The 13,856-nt window shown below is 43.5% G+C and overlaps 1 non-coding gene across 1 annotated transcript; it reads right to left on the bottom strand.

The window, feature by feature from the left end:
- Positions 1-10,988: 10,988 nt before the first annotated feature.
- trnai-uau (transfer RNA isoleucine (anticodon UAU)) lies at positions 10,989-11,084 on the bottom strand. The gene is made up of 2 exons: positions 11,047-11,084; positions 10,989-11,024 (listed from the first exon to the last, which is right to left on the bottom strand). It is a non-coding gene; the product is annotated as a tRNA-Ile (tRNA).
- Between the last annotated feature and the right edge of the window lie 2,772 nt (positions 11,085-13,856).

Raw genomic sequence — 13,856 nt, 5'->3', positions numbered from 1 at the left:
AATTTGCTCTCCATGCCACCAATCTAACCAACCAATCACGTGTAGCATGCTTTAAACAAAACCAAAAAGTTTTTGAAAGCGTCACATAAACAAACTAATCGACAAGACGAGGGATAAATGACAAGGGATATATCTCTTGTCTTTTATCCCTCTATTCCCCACCATTCACGGAGCCTGAGGTGAATAATTGTTAATTAAATAGTCTAGATAGATAGATCGCCGAGTCAAGTCTTTATTAATACCAAACGACACAAATCGTCGGGAATCCATTTAGGTGGTTCGGCCCACACAGGACAGTAGCCTACAAGACCACACAGAACAAGTCTGACTGGACATACACACAATACATCACATTAAAACTAGACACGCGTTGATAGATAGATAGACCCAGATAGATAGATATGTTCCATTATTTGCCTTGCGGAGCCAACCAGTCCTGTGCACGTATGCAAATTAGCCATGTGCGCCAATGTCTATTTGTTTTGAGTGCGACGAATGAGTGCAGATCATGATTTGCAGATGCAGATCAGTGAAACATATTTTAACTACTACAGCACGCAGGGTTTTTTGTTCTCGGTTGTAATTAGCCTACATTTTAGGATTTTTTTTTTATATTGGGGGGAATCACTGTCCTACTTGTTGTCGAAGCACTTTATCGAACAAGCAAAACCGTCTCGGCAATATTGCAAAGGTGTATGGGAGAGTTCACTATTTGATTTGGCTGTCTGTAGGGCCTACTAAACGCAAACGGCTCCTTTAAATGCGTCTGCATAATTGAATTGTACGTCATGAGCGACTTCAGCGACCAAAGCGAACAGAAAAATTCGCAGCGAATTTTTCTGCACGTCCTCCTGGTGTGGACGTACAGTTAGACATTTCTGAGAAATCATGGAAGTAACTCGCCAGGCTCTCATAGTTCGCAAGAACTGACTTGACACTGCTCACTCGCATCGTCCAGCAGGTTGGGCAAAGCGGGCACCCAATTGTGCAACACACTTGCTCCTTTCTGCAACACACTTGCTCCTGCACACTACACATTGTTTTATACATAAGACACTTAATTCAAAAATGCCCAGTGTACCATTGGGAAAACACATCTATTCAAAATCCTAAACACATTGGTTCATTGAAAATACTAACATACACACCTGAAAACACTTTCTTCCAAAACTGAACACCAATCAGCCAGCTACAAAAAGGCCTCAGTTACAGTAAGCCATTTTAAGAACTTTGCAAGCATGGATGCAGGTAGAGCAAGAGGCAGAGGTAGAGGAGGACAGAGACAGAGGAGGACGTGGTGGAAGAGGCCGTGCACGGAAAGTTATTTCCGATGACATAAGAGCCACTTTGGTGGACCATGTCATAAACCATGGTCTGACTATGAGGGAAGCTGGGCAGAGTCCACCCTAATCTCAGCCGTTTCACAGTTTCATCCATAATAAGGACATTCCGACTGGAAAACAGGTATGTCTTCAACTCTCTACTTTCTACTTTACTCAGACTGTATCTAGAGTATTTGCAGTACTTGTAACATAATTCACACATTCATACCAAGGTCACATATGCCCTTGCCAATTAAAAGAGGCTTCTTTCCCATGCTGAGCCTAGGGAGGCGTCCAGCTCTTAAAGGAGGCCATTCATCATGTGTCAATTGTAGAGATACGAGCAGTCAAGATATTCGAGAGACCCAGACGCTCAAGGCCACAAGAACAAGTGTAATTCCCGCACATAGCCACAAAAAAAGTGACAATGCCAACACATAGCCGCAAGGGACAGCATTAAGACACATAAGGGTATCCAGGGGGGCGGGAGTTCAGCACCATGCTTAGCCAATCAGAGCACATAACTGAGTCCACGCCTGCCCAGTAGATAAGTCTCAACACATAGCCCAGGGGGCTAGAACGCTCCAGGTAACGCAGGTTCTGATGCCCTATCGGCACGGCAGCGAAGCGGCTGTGTTCCGTACTGCAATCCCCACTGGAAGCGGCACGGACACGTTCCGACAGATGGCTCAAGACGTGCATAATTATAATAAGTATTCATACAATATTATTCACAAGTTATATTCAAACCATATATATTATAATATACATTATAATATATATATATATATATATATATATATATATATATATATATATATATATATATATATATATATATATACATATATATATATATATATATATACATATATATATATATATATATACATATATATATATATATATATACATATATATATATATATATATATACATATATATATATATATATATATATATATATATATATATATATATATATATATATATATATATATATATATACATATATACATATACATAGGCCTACCTTATAATCGACCATACACATTACCCATTAAATACGGTAGACCTATGATTTGTAGATGTCATGGCAACGTCCACTCGCGACACTGGACTTGCGAGGCATCGACGCGGACTTTCAATTCTTCTTTGCCACTGATTAGCTATTGATACCATACCATAGATAGACTGTATAATATTACAATACCCTGTGAATTGCATAAGGATCGATGTGAGCGCAAAGGCAAACTGATTGGCTGTAGTCGTGTTCTGAGACACGGCAGCGAACCGGCAACTTTATGAAATAGAAGAGGCAAGTATCGTAAACGAAGTGCCGGTTTGGGGACGGTTCCGTGCCGTGCCGGTGCCGTATCCAGTGGAATAGCCTACGTTCACTTTAATGGTTTCTATTATTTTCGGCGAGCGATTCGCTGCCGTGCCGCTTCCGTGCCGATTCCAGTGGAAATTGGCCTTAGTGTATCTCCACGCGTGCCCATACAATTCCCATCATTTTGCTTCATAGAGACTAGTCAAAAACATTATCAAATAAAGTGAGTTAAAGCGATCCTGACTCGGCAGACTTTTTTCCAAAAGAACAGGGCATACTCTACCATATCACATGTACTGTATTGCAGAGTGGCTAATGCTCCTTTTTGAACGAAAGTGGTAGTTTTGTGACATACTGTGATTACCTACATTGAGATGTTTCAGTACTTTATATATGGTATATACCAGGGGTCTTCAATTAAAATTGAACAAGGTCCAGTTACCAAAAATTCCTTCCAAGAAAGGTCCGAACCTACCACGTCCTAATAGCCTTCTTTTGTCAAATACAATCAACACAGCATATTACCTTATAATTTCAGATGTATTTATTTTCAATTTCCAAATAGCTTACTTTTAACCATGAAAAACTAGTAAGACAAAGTAAACAAAACAGGTACATTAGGCCTACACTTCAAATAAAACACAAAGTGCCTTAGGCCTACATTTCAAGTAAGCAAAACAGGTAGCCTACACCAGACCTACATTTCAAATAAACACAAAAAGAGCATTAGGCCTTCATTTCAAGTAAGCAAAACAGTGTCTCAAGTGGTGTTAGACCCAACAGAGGGGTGTTCCACGAACGGAGGTTTAACAAACAGAGTTAAGACTGAACTCTAGGTTGATTGACCCTGTGCCGACCAACCCAGAGTTTTCGGTTCCACAGCAGCGGTTATGCATTAGTTCAATCAACTCGGGGTTGGTTAACACAGGGTTGTGCGCGTCCACGCCAAACCTAAAAAGACGTTTTGTATGGATCATGGAAACCCTGATCGATATGGCGAAACGGGCCGCTTATTTCAATGAAATGGAACTCCAGGTTCTCCTGGAGAGCTATGACGAGGAGATGGGACATTATCACAAGAAAAGGGAACGCTAAAGCCTCTGCAACCTGGAGAACCAAAGCCTGGCAGCGGATCGCTGACCGCGTAAATGTGTTAGTTACACGTCAAAAGCATGATCCTTAATATTTGAGCCATGAATATAAAAATATCCCAGTTAAGCATTCTTAAAGATCCTACCACCTCTTTCTTCTCAAAAAATATGTACTCCGATTGCTTCCAAGCGGCCAGTGGATCAGGTATAAAAATGAAGTATAAAAAACATACAAACTGGTAAGCTTTTCCCACCATCGTAGTGGTATACATTTAAATAAGCCATTTTTTTAAGCCAATCGTGAAAAGGCAGACAGTCGGCAGACTGGATCTGGCGACTGTCTTAAAAGATTTGCGCGAGAATCTATATCTCTCCACACCAGCAAAAAGTCATCCGATATGCCAAGATTTTGAGCCGTGGTCTTATCAATCGCTCCCGGTGGATTGTACGTATAAATTTGCGCTCCGATATCAGCAGTTCTCTAATCAAAAGGGCATGCCATTGTGAACACATGAAATCTGCGGTGAACGCCGGTTTACATACCCAAAACCGGGTTATGTTTCAAACTTAACCTGCGCAAAACCTGCTCCGACCAGGTTTGATTCAGAGCATATGTTTCTATAGCAACTAACATACCGTGATCCTTTTGGAACGGAAAAATTAGGGTTACCGCAAACCCTGGGTTAACTTACCCGGTTATGTGATAAAACCGGCTTTGTGGAATACCCCTCAGGTCCTCACAGATCTCTTTCTTGTCTTGATGAAACAATCACACATAAACCAAAAGCTGGGCATTATCCGTTACATCTGAAGACTCATCAATGGCTAAGGATGGGGCACAGCCGCATGAAGCTGTGACAGTGCGTCTGATAACATTTCGGATTTTCTGGTTGTCGTTGCAGCTCACATTGGGATTTGCTTTATTTTTTCACACAATTCATTCCTTTGTTTACCTTCAAGTAACGTCTCGGCAAGCACTCATTCACAACAGTCGTGTCACTGAATTGTTTTATGTTGCCCCAAAATCCATGCAATCTTAAGTGAGCATTCATTTGCACATTGCTGGCCTGTAAATGAGTGTGTGAAGACACGCGTAGACCTCTCATACTGAGCTTTCAGCTCGGATATTTTCCACGCTCTTACTTCTGACTTCTGGGGATACTTATCCTCGAAGGATCTGTGTTTGGATTCGTAATGCCGCTTAATATTCCCGCTTTTTAACAGCGCAACGGTTTCAACGCATAAAAGACACAACAAAGGTTTTGTACTGCCTTGCGGGAGAATGGACAAGTATTGGTCAGTCCATTCATCTTTAAAATGTATTTTTTCGGGGTCAACTTTCCTTATTTTCGAGCAAGCCATTTTCTCATTCCAAATCGCTGTTCCGGTAAACAAAAAAATGTATTGGCTATTTTCTGAGTGACGCTATTATGCACATGCCGTGACAGACGGAGGGCGGGGGGAGGTTCGGTGAGTGCATGATCTTCGCTCTGTGAAGATCATTGCTTTTTGCTGTTTTTATGCTGCACTACAGACTATTCTGCCTTTCAATTTGTATTTCAGTGAGAAATGATTTAAAAAAAAAAAAGTACTTGTACTTCACTGGTATATACAGTAAAGTACAGTATATACAGTACTGTTGTCGCGTTCTTGAAGAACGTAGTCCAATCCGGGTCGCTTTTAATTCACTTTATTTTTGAAGTATTTCGGTATGGTGACTATGAAGTGACAGGGGGGGAAGTACTTGTACTTTACTGGTACATACAGTTAAGTACAGTATATACAGTACTGTTGTCTCGTTCTTGAAGAAAGTATTCCAATCCGGGTCGCTTTTAACTCACTTTATTTGTTGAAGTATTTCGGTATGGTGACTATGAAGCGACAGGGGGGGAATTGTATCCAACACGCGTGGAGAGAAAATACCGTAGAGCTACTTCAAGCCCCGGGGATTAGGCCCGAGGCTCTCTGCGGGTCTGGCTAAGATTCTCTCCCCTCCAATCTCATTCCCGCGCTGGTTAGTATCAAGTGGGAGTGGCCTATGTGAAGTAGGCGTGGCTTGTGTGACGTAATGGCTCCGCCCTCCTCACCTGTCCAAAGGTGCTGCCATCTGTGGCTGGAGTAGTTATTGCAGCTTATATGTTCGATCCTGCTTCCTAGTGGCTATGTGGGGCTAGTCTCGCAAAGCCAGACCAAACTACAGCAAGTAGAATGGTCTGGAGCCACGCTACCTCGAGCCGTCTATCCGTGGGGAAACTGGGCGGGCCTGTTTTTATTTCTTTAAACCAATCACAATCATCTAGGGCGGGGCTAAGCCCGGTAAGCAGCAGCGGTGTCCATGCAAAATAGAACATCTTTCTTCCTCAGCAAATGCTGTAAGCAAATCTTTTGCAGTTCTTTGCAATTTTCGACGGAAAGAGCCAAACATGCCAACTTTACAGCGCCGTCAAAGTCCTCTTCAAAACTCGCCATACTGCCTAGTTTCCGAGTTTGAGGGGGAGCACAATACGGGAACGCCAGCAACCGGAAGGGGAGGAGTCGCGGCCAAATCCGACGCTAGGCAATAGACGCTGTCCACTTCCGTTCAGCCAGACTAATGTGGGGCTAATAGAGTGGCGAAGTCACGCCCCTTCCGGTAGGGCTCATGGGACCTATGAGATCGAAAAATATGAATGGGTGTCAATGGAGAGAAAATTATTATTTTCTGGTCCCAGTCTTTATATGCCCTGAATTACACATATGTTGTTTGTGGATTTAAATGATAATTTTTCAGGCAAAGAAAACTAAAAATGTTCGTGAAGAAGTTTGATAATTTTAGGTTTTATGTGAGGCCGCTTTGTGAACTACAGCTCTTCGCTGCTCTCGACGCATATGATATACGTCACCACACCCGCCCTTGGAACTCGGCACAGAGATGGCGATCTCTCTGCCCCACTTCACCGCTTTTTCCAAGGGGAGGATAAAAGCATCGAAAGAGGTGAAAACCATTATAAGTCTGGGCACGTGCAGAGTTTCAGTTATGCCGATGGGAAGATTGTCGGTCTTCTCCACGCCAGTCGCAGGGAGCGTGACGTCACATACGAGCCGTGTAGTCTTTCTCGTTGTGTTTTCTCTACAGCCTTTATCTGAACAATTGCACGATAAACGGTCGAACTCTTTGCATGAAAAATTATCCTTTAAATCCACAAACAACATATGTGTAATCCAGGGCATATAAAGACCGGGACCAGAAAATAATTATTTTCTCTCCATTGACACCCATTCATATTTTTCGATCTCATAGCTCCCATGAGCCCTACCGGAAGGGGCGTGACTTCGCCACTCTATGCAGCTTGTGTGTTCGATCCTGCTTCCTAGTGGCTATGTTAGGGTAATGCAGCTGGTGTGTTTGTCCTGCTTCCTAGTGGCTATGTGAGGGTAATGCAGCTGGTGTGTTCGTCCTGCTTCCTAGTGGCTATGTGGGGGCAGCTTATGTGCTACATAACACTGTAAAAAAATAAGCAAACCAATACAGTAACAACCAGCTCAACCAGCTACAGCAACAAATACTTGCAGATAGAGAAGTATTCAATAACATAGAGCGAGTAAGCATTTCCACTATCAGACGCATCTTAGTAAAGCACCAAATTACCATGAAGCAACAGTGTCAGGGTCAAAGGACTTTGATGTGAATATGTCAGGTAAGTGTTACAGTCCTTTACATTTACAATACAGTATTGGTGTCATCCAGTTACAGCTGAATATGTGTCATTGTATCAGTACCACATAGATACATTCAGAGAAGTACCAGGTACCTTAGTTTTGAGTAATGCCATCCAAAAAATGTATTACATGTATTTTGTTTTGTTACAGAGCATCTTGGAGATGGATGGAGCTGCACAGCCTCATGAATTTATTTATATTGATGAGGCTGGATTCAACCTCAGCAAAACAAGCCGACGGGGTCGTAACATAATTGGCCAAAGGGCAATTGTGCAAGTCCCGGGGCAGCGCGGGGGAAATATCTCATTGTGTGCTGCAATAAGCCTTCAAGGGCTACTGCACCATCAAGCAAAACTAGGTCCCTTTCATACCAAACATATAACTTTTCTGGATGCACTTCACGATGCAGCTGTACAGGACAGACCAGAGCAGCCCAGGTTCTATGTCGTATAGGCTTCGCCTTTTAAGGCTATCGCTATTGGGTTATCCCTAGGCGTGATCCGTAGCACTGAAAAAAACAACAACAGCGTGGGCCTCAACAACGTCCGCAGTCTGCAGATATAAGCGGGCGCCGGCGGACGTTCTGCTCCCATTTTCCTCTGGACGATCCTGTACCCTGGCATGCACCCTGGCCAAATGGATGGACAGGCTGATCAGCAAGGGTCACACCCTGCAGTTCACCTCCGTTCCGCCGCGATTCAACGGGATTGTGGAAACAACGCTGTCATCCAAGGATCAACAGCTGTCACTTTTGGCGGAGCTCCAGCAGCTTCTTGCGAAAAAAGTGATTTCCACAGTCCCGAAGGGAGAGGAAATGCAGGGATTCTATTCCCGTTATTTCCTGGTACCCAAGAAAACAGGAGGGCTGAGACCGATTCTCGGTCTAGCCCTATTCAACAAATGCATCGCGGAGAGGCCGTTTCACATGTTCAGACGAGTGTTACAGTGTGTAAAGCCGGGCGACTGGTTCACCTCAATAGATTTGAAGCACGCCTACTTCCACGTCGCAGTGATCCCCAAACACAAGGGTCACACTACCAGTACATCCTCTCCCGTTCGGCTATTCTCTAGCCCCACAAACGTCTTTGAGTGCGTGGAGACGGCTCTCCGGCCGCTTCACGCAACAGGAATGAGAGTGGACGATCTGCTTTTGATGGCTCGCTCCAAGGAGGAAGCAGCTATTCAAACAAAAAAGCTGGTGATTCGCCTGTCGAATTTAGGCTTCGCCATAAATTGGAAGAAGAGCTCCCCCCTCCCCTCACAGAGTGTGATGTATTAGGGGGTAGAACTGGATTCAGCTGTAATGAGAGCACGGCTCTCACAGCAGAGGATGGAGACGCTGTGGTCTCTCCTCCGCCGCTGTTCCCCGGGCAGCGTCGTGACAGCCCTCTCTGTCATGAGGCTCCTGGGCATGATGTCAGCCGCTCACACGGTGGTGCCGCTGGGGCTGCTTCACATGAGGCGGCTGCAGAGATGGTTTTCTCGCCTGCGCATCGACCTGGTGCGCCAACAGCGGCGCACAGTGACCATTCCCCTATCAGTGGGCCCCGATTTGACCCAATGGGGCGATCCCCGAACTCTCGCGAGAGGGGTGCCGTTGGGCAGAGCAACGTCGCACATCTTGGTGTTCACGGATGCTTCTCTGTTGGGCTGGGGAGGAACATGCGAGTTTCACGTGGTGGGCGGCGTTTTCCCCCCCCCCCGTGACCATGCATGTAAACTAGGGGTGTGACGAGATCTCGTGCCACGAGATCTCGCGAGATTAAACTCGACGATATTACCCGTCGCGTTAAAAATCTGTCTCGCGAGATTTCAAAATAAATAAATAAATACCCGTATTACCGTCGAAGATGCCCCCGCCACTTTTAAATGATTTGTTTGTCAGCATTTTGGGTACCCGGCGGAAATTATGAATGGCAGTAGAGTGACTGATGAGACACGAACAATACCAAGTTGTCAGAAACATACTTGGTCAGACTCTCTGTTTGCACTATTTGCACTCTGTATTGACGGAGTAGAACTTTGATTTGGTTTTGCACATAATATTGTTTGCACTTGAAAAAAAAGAGAATTATTTAATTTACTTCAACTTTTATAAGTTTTAGTTTCAATTTCATGAATGTTAAGAGTTATAATAAAACATTACAAAATGCATGTGAAATTGCATCTTAAATAAAAGTCTGTTGGTCCAGTCATATATTTTGTTATTGTAGTTTTCTTAAAATCTCGTCTCGTCTCGATCTCGTGAACCGAATATCGTGTCTCGTCTCGTCTCGTGAGCTGAGTGTATCGTCACACCCCTAATGTAAACGCATTGGAGCTCCTCACTGTGTTGAAAGTGGTCCAACACTTTGCCCCATTGTTGACGAATCAACACGTAATGATTCGCACGGACAACAAGGCGACAGCAGCATACATAAATTGCCATAAATTGCACAGATAAATTGCTTGGCACAGCTGCTGAGCATAGCGAGACAGCTGTTATGCTGGGCGCACATGCACTTGCTCTCCATCAGAGCGGCGTACATCCCCGGTGTCCTGAACAGAGGGGCCGACATAATGTCGAGGGGGGGTCCCCAACCAGGAGACTGGACTCTGCACCACGATCTGATCAATCAGATATGGAGCTAGTTTGGGAAGGCAGAGGTCGACCTATTCGCCACGCGGGAGAATTGTGTGATTGTTTGACTATTCCCCTCGCATATTAAACAATGTGAGGAGGAGTCAAATATTCATGCTGAGAGCTCTTGTGTCCTATCAGACACATTGGAGCTGCTCGTTGATGACGTGCCGTTAGACGCATGACGTATGTTATGCTACGTCTGACGCATGATACTAGCGCGTATGTAGCCGTGTTTCTATTACTGACGTGGACCAATTAGGCATAGACTATATCGTGCTTCGCCCTTTAAGCCAATAGCGATAGCCTTAAAAGGTGAAGCCTATACGACATAGAACGATAGTTACGTATTGTAACTAGATTTTATGAGTATAGGCGCAGCCTTTTAAGTGTCGGCCTCATTGTCCTTTAAATAGCTGAAGAAAAGCTGTTTATTGGGAGCAGAACGTCCGCCGGCACCCGCTTATATCTGCGGACTGCGGACGTCGTTGGGGCCCACGCTGTTGGTGGGCGGGGATTACACATTTTTCAGTGCTACGGCTCACGCCTAGGGATAACCCAATAGCGATAACCTTAAGAAGGCTAAAGCTTGCTCCAAGTGAGGCTTGAATTCACAACCTCGGCATGTCTTTGTGCAGGTTACTGATAAGTACCGCGCGCTGACCGATTGCGCCACTGGAGCACTTTTAACAAAATGACAATGATTTGATCTTAATCTAAACATTATATCAAAACTTACTAGGTCAACAGCTTTGGCTTTACACAAAGACAAAAGAGAAAATGTTAAATGTGTAACATGATCTTATATTATTGGTTCAAGGGCTATGACTAGATTTATTTGACATAATTTGCTTGTGTAAACAGATTGTTAGTTTACAGAAGAAGTCCAAATGTCCTAAACTATCTTCAATAAAGCTAAAGCTTGCTCCAGGTGAGGCTCGAACTCACAACCTCGGCATGACTTGGTGCAGGTTACTGTCTTATAAGTACCGCGCGCTGACCGATTGCGCCACTGGAGCACTACTTATGATAAAGACTTGATGATGATTCGATCAAGATTTGATGTTAATCTAAACCAAAAAAAATCAACAGTTGTGTAATGTGTCCATACATATAAGGTAATGTACATTGAATGCGTGTGTGTTCATGTGATCATTCATGTGATCATATTTCATTCTGAAAGAGCTGAGCTCTAATGGGTTTGCTGCTCTCTGGTGGTTCGTGGTCATCCCTTCATCTGCTCTCAAGACATGAATGCAATGCAAAGTTCTTCGAACTGAGATTCAGAATCTCAATTTTGTTCAAATCCAATGCTTATGTCAGTTATCTGAAATAATATGATCCATCTATACAAATCCATCTATTGCTGACTATATTGCACATGAGTTATATACCATAAGTGCTTCTATCAGGTTTATCCAATCTCTTCCAACTGTTCCTCCCTGCATTCGTGCACTTGAACGAAGACAGGTTGGAAGAAGGGAGGATATTGGAGGAAAAAATTGTTGGACCAACATAAAAACTCACTATGGGTCCTCCATTATATTCATCCCTGATTGATAGGGATCAGTCAAACGTTTATGGACAGGGGTAGGGTGACCAGATGTCCCGCTTTGTTTCCCTGGGTGAAACTATCTTTCCCTGGGTGAAACGAGTGCAAAGCGAGTCTGGTAAAGTTTTGTGTTGAGTTTGCTTGAGTCATTTTTCCATTTCACACAGAGGTGAATACGACGTGAAACGACACAGACAATGCGGCGACAATCGCTGTGCCTACTCTTTGTCTGTCCCTGTCTCTCTCTCTGTCTCTCTCTCTCTCTCTCTGTGTGTGTGTGTTATTGTCAAAGTTCCAATAAATCTCAAATCGGAAAACATTTATTGGTTTGCTTTTTTTATTTACAATACTTTAATTTCCATGCTCAAGTACATATAATATCAGAAAATTACCTTTGATACTTAAGTGCAATTAATATCAGATAGTGGAAGACTTTTACTCAAGTCGTATTCTATTGGGGGCCTTTTACTTTTACCAGGGCCCTTTTCTGGGAAGACTCATGGCTTTCAGGTTCTTCTTCCACCACCTGCTATTGTTGTGTGTGTGCATGCTCACACACACGTGTGTGTCATAGAGTGTGTGTCTGCCACCAAGTTTAAGATATATGTATACATCTAAAAGAAGACACAAGAGGATGAAGATTTTGGCAAACATATTTTTATTCGATTTTATATACATGAATTGGCATTTGGGCCCAGGCGAATTGAAACAAAGTGTGTACGTCCAACATCGGATGGGACCCGACCAAGTCCACATCGATGTGACATCACAATGGAGAGAAATCGCAGCTTGGTCCAAGCGCAGGTGAATTCAAACAAAGCATTACACACCTCAGTGTGATGTAACACCGATGAGGACTTGGTTGAGTCCCCTCAGATGTTTGACTACTTTGTTTAAATTCACCCGGACTCAGACAAAGCTGGGGTTTCACTCCTGTGTGATGTCACATCGATGTCGACCTGGTTGGGTGCCATCAGATGTTGACGTACATACTTTTTTTTAATTCACCTGGGCCCAGACAAAGTATGGACTTCAAACATCGGATGGGTCCCGCCCAAGTCCACATTGATGATCGGTTGGGCGCCATCAGATGTTTGACGTACATACTTTGTCTGTACAATGGTGCAGTAATACATTTTATGGGGCTTTTATTTTTTTTAGTTTTTTGTATGCTATTATTATTATTATTATTATATACATATATATATTTCTTTTTTTTACAGGGCATGCATCCAAGGCCTGAGGCCCTTCCCCTCTGCTGTGTGGCCGTCTTAATGTGTCCCAAGGGGTTCAGGCCTGAAGGGCGGCCCAAAGGCTTCTTCTCCTCCTGATCCAGCAGGGCGATGGTAAGGGTTTCAGCCCAGAGCTTCCTGAGTCCCCTCAACCGGATCCGCGTGTTCCCCATGACCTGGGACAGGTCCTTTCTGAGGGCCCTGTCTGCTGTCGGAGACAGTGAGTCGCTCAGTCAATGTTTCGTGATTATGCTGACACATAAAACTCAAAAGATAAATGCATACAATACAGCACGCACGTACGCGCGCGCACGCACACACACAGACACACACTAGAGCCCGACCGATAAAGGATTTTTAAGGCCGATAACGATACAAATATTTGGTGATTTAAAAATCTGATATTCCGATATATCAGCCGATATATATTAAAAAAAAATAATCCAGAAACGCGTAAAAAAAAAACATAATCAGATTTAACTAACATTGGTTATTTGTAGTCATTTATGAGTCCTTACTAAAATAATAAGGTAATGCAGTTTAAAGATAAACTTCATTTTATTGTCACAATAGAAAAGTCAAAATCTAAATGTATTAAATTTCTCATAAATAAAATGTATTACAAACTTAAGATATGAAAATCAATGTCCTTTGAACAAAAACACAATAACAAAAAAATATATATATGTTTTATTTTTTTTAATATTAATTAATCTGCAGATACCAATAGTTTGGAAAATGCCTAATATCGGCCGATAATATCGGACCGCCGATTATATTTGTCGGATTCTAACACACACACACACAGACACACAAACACACACACACACAAGCAGGTACAAACACAGTAACAAACAGATTTAAAAAAACGCAGCGAACTCAACAGGTTCATCGGGGGTCTGGCCTTGGTCCGGTGCGGTCTGGCCTCGGTCCGGAGCGGTCTGGCCACGGTCTGGGGCGGTCTGGCCTCGGTCCGGGGCGGTCTGGCCTCGGTCCGGGGCGGTCTG

The sequence above is a fragment of the Gadus chalcogrammus genome, chromosome 11 (assembly GCF_026213295.1).
Source record: "Gadus chalcogrammus isolate NIFS_2021 chromosome 11, NIFS_Gcha_1.0, whole genome shotgun sequence".
Lineage (NCBI taxonomy): Eukaryota > Metazoa > Chordata > Actinopteri > Gadiformes > Gadidae > Gadus > Gadus chalcogrammus.
Note: the sequence above shows the minus strand (reverse complement) of the source record. Positions and strands in the feature narration are given on the sequence as shown.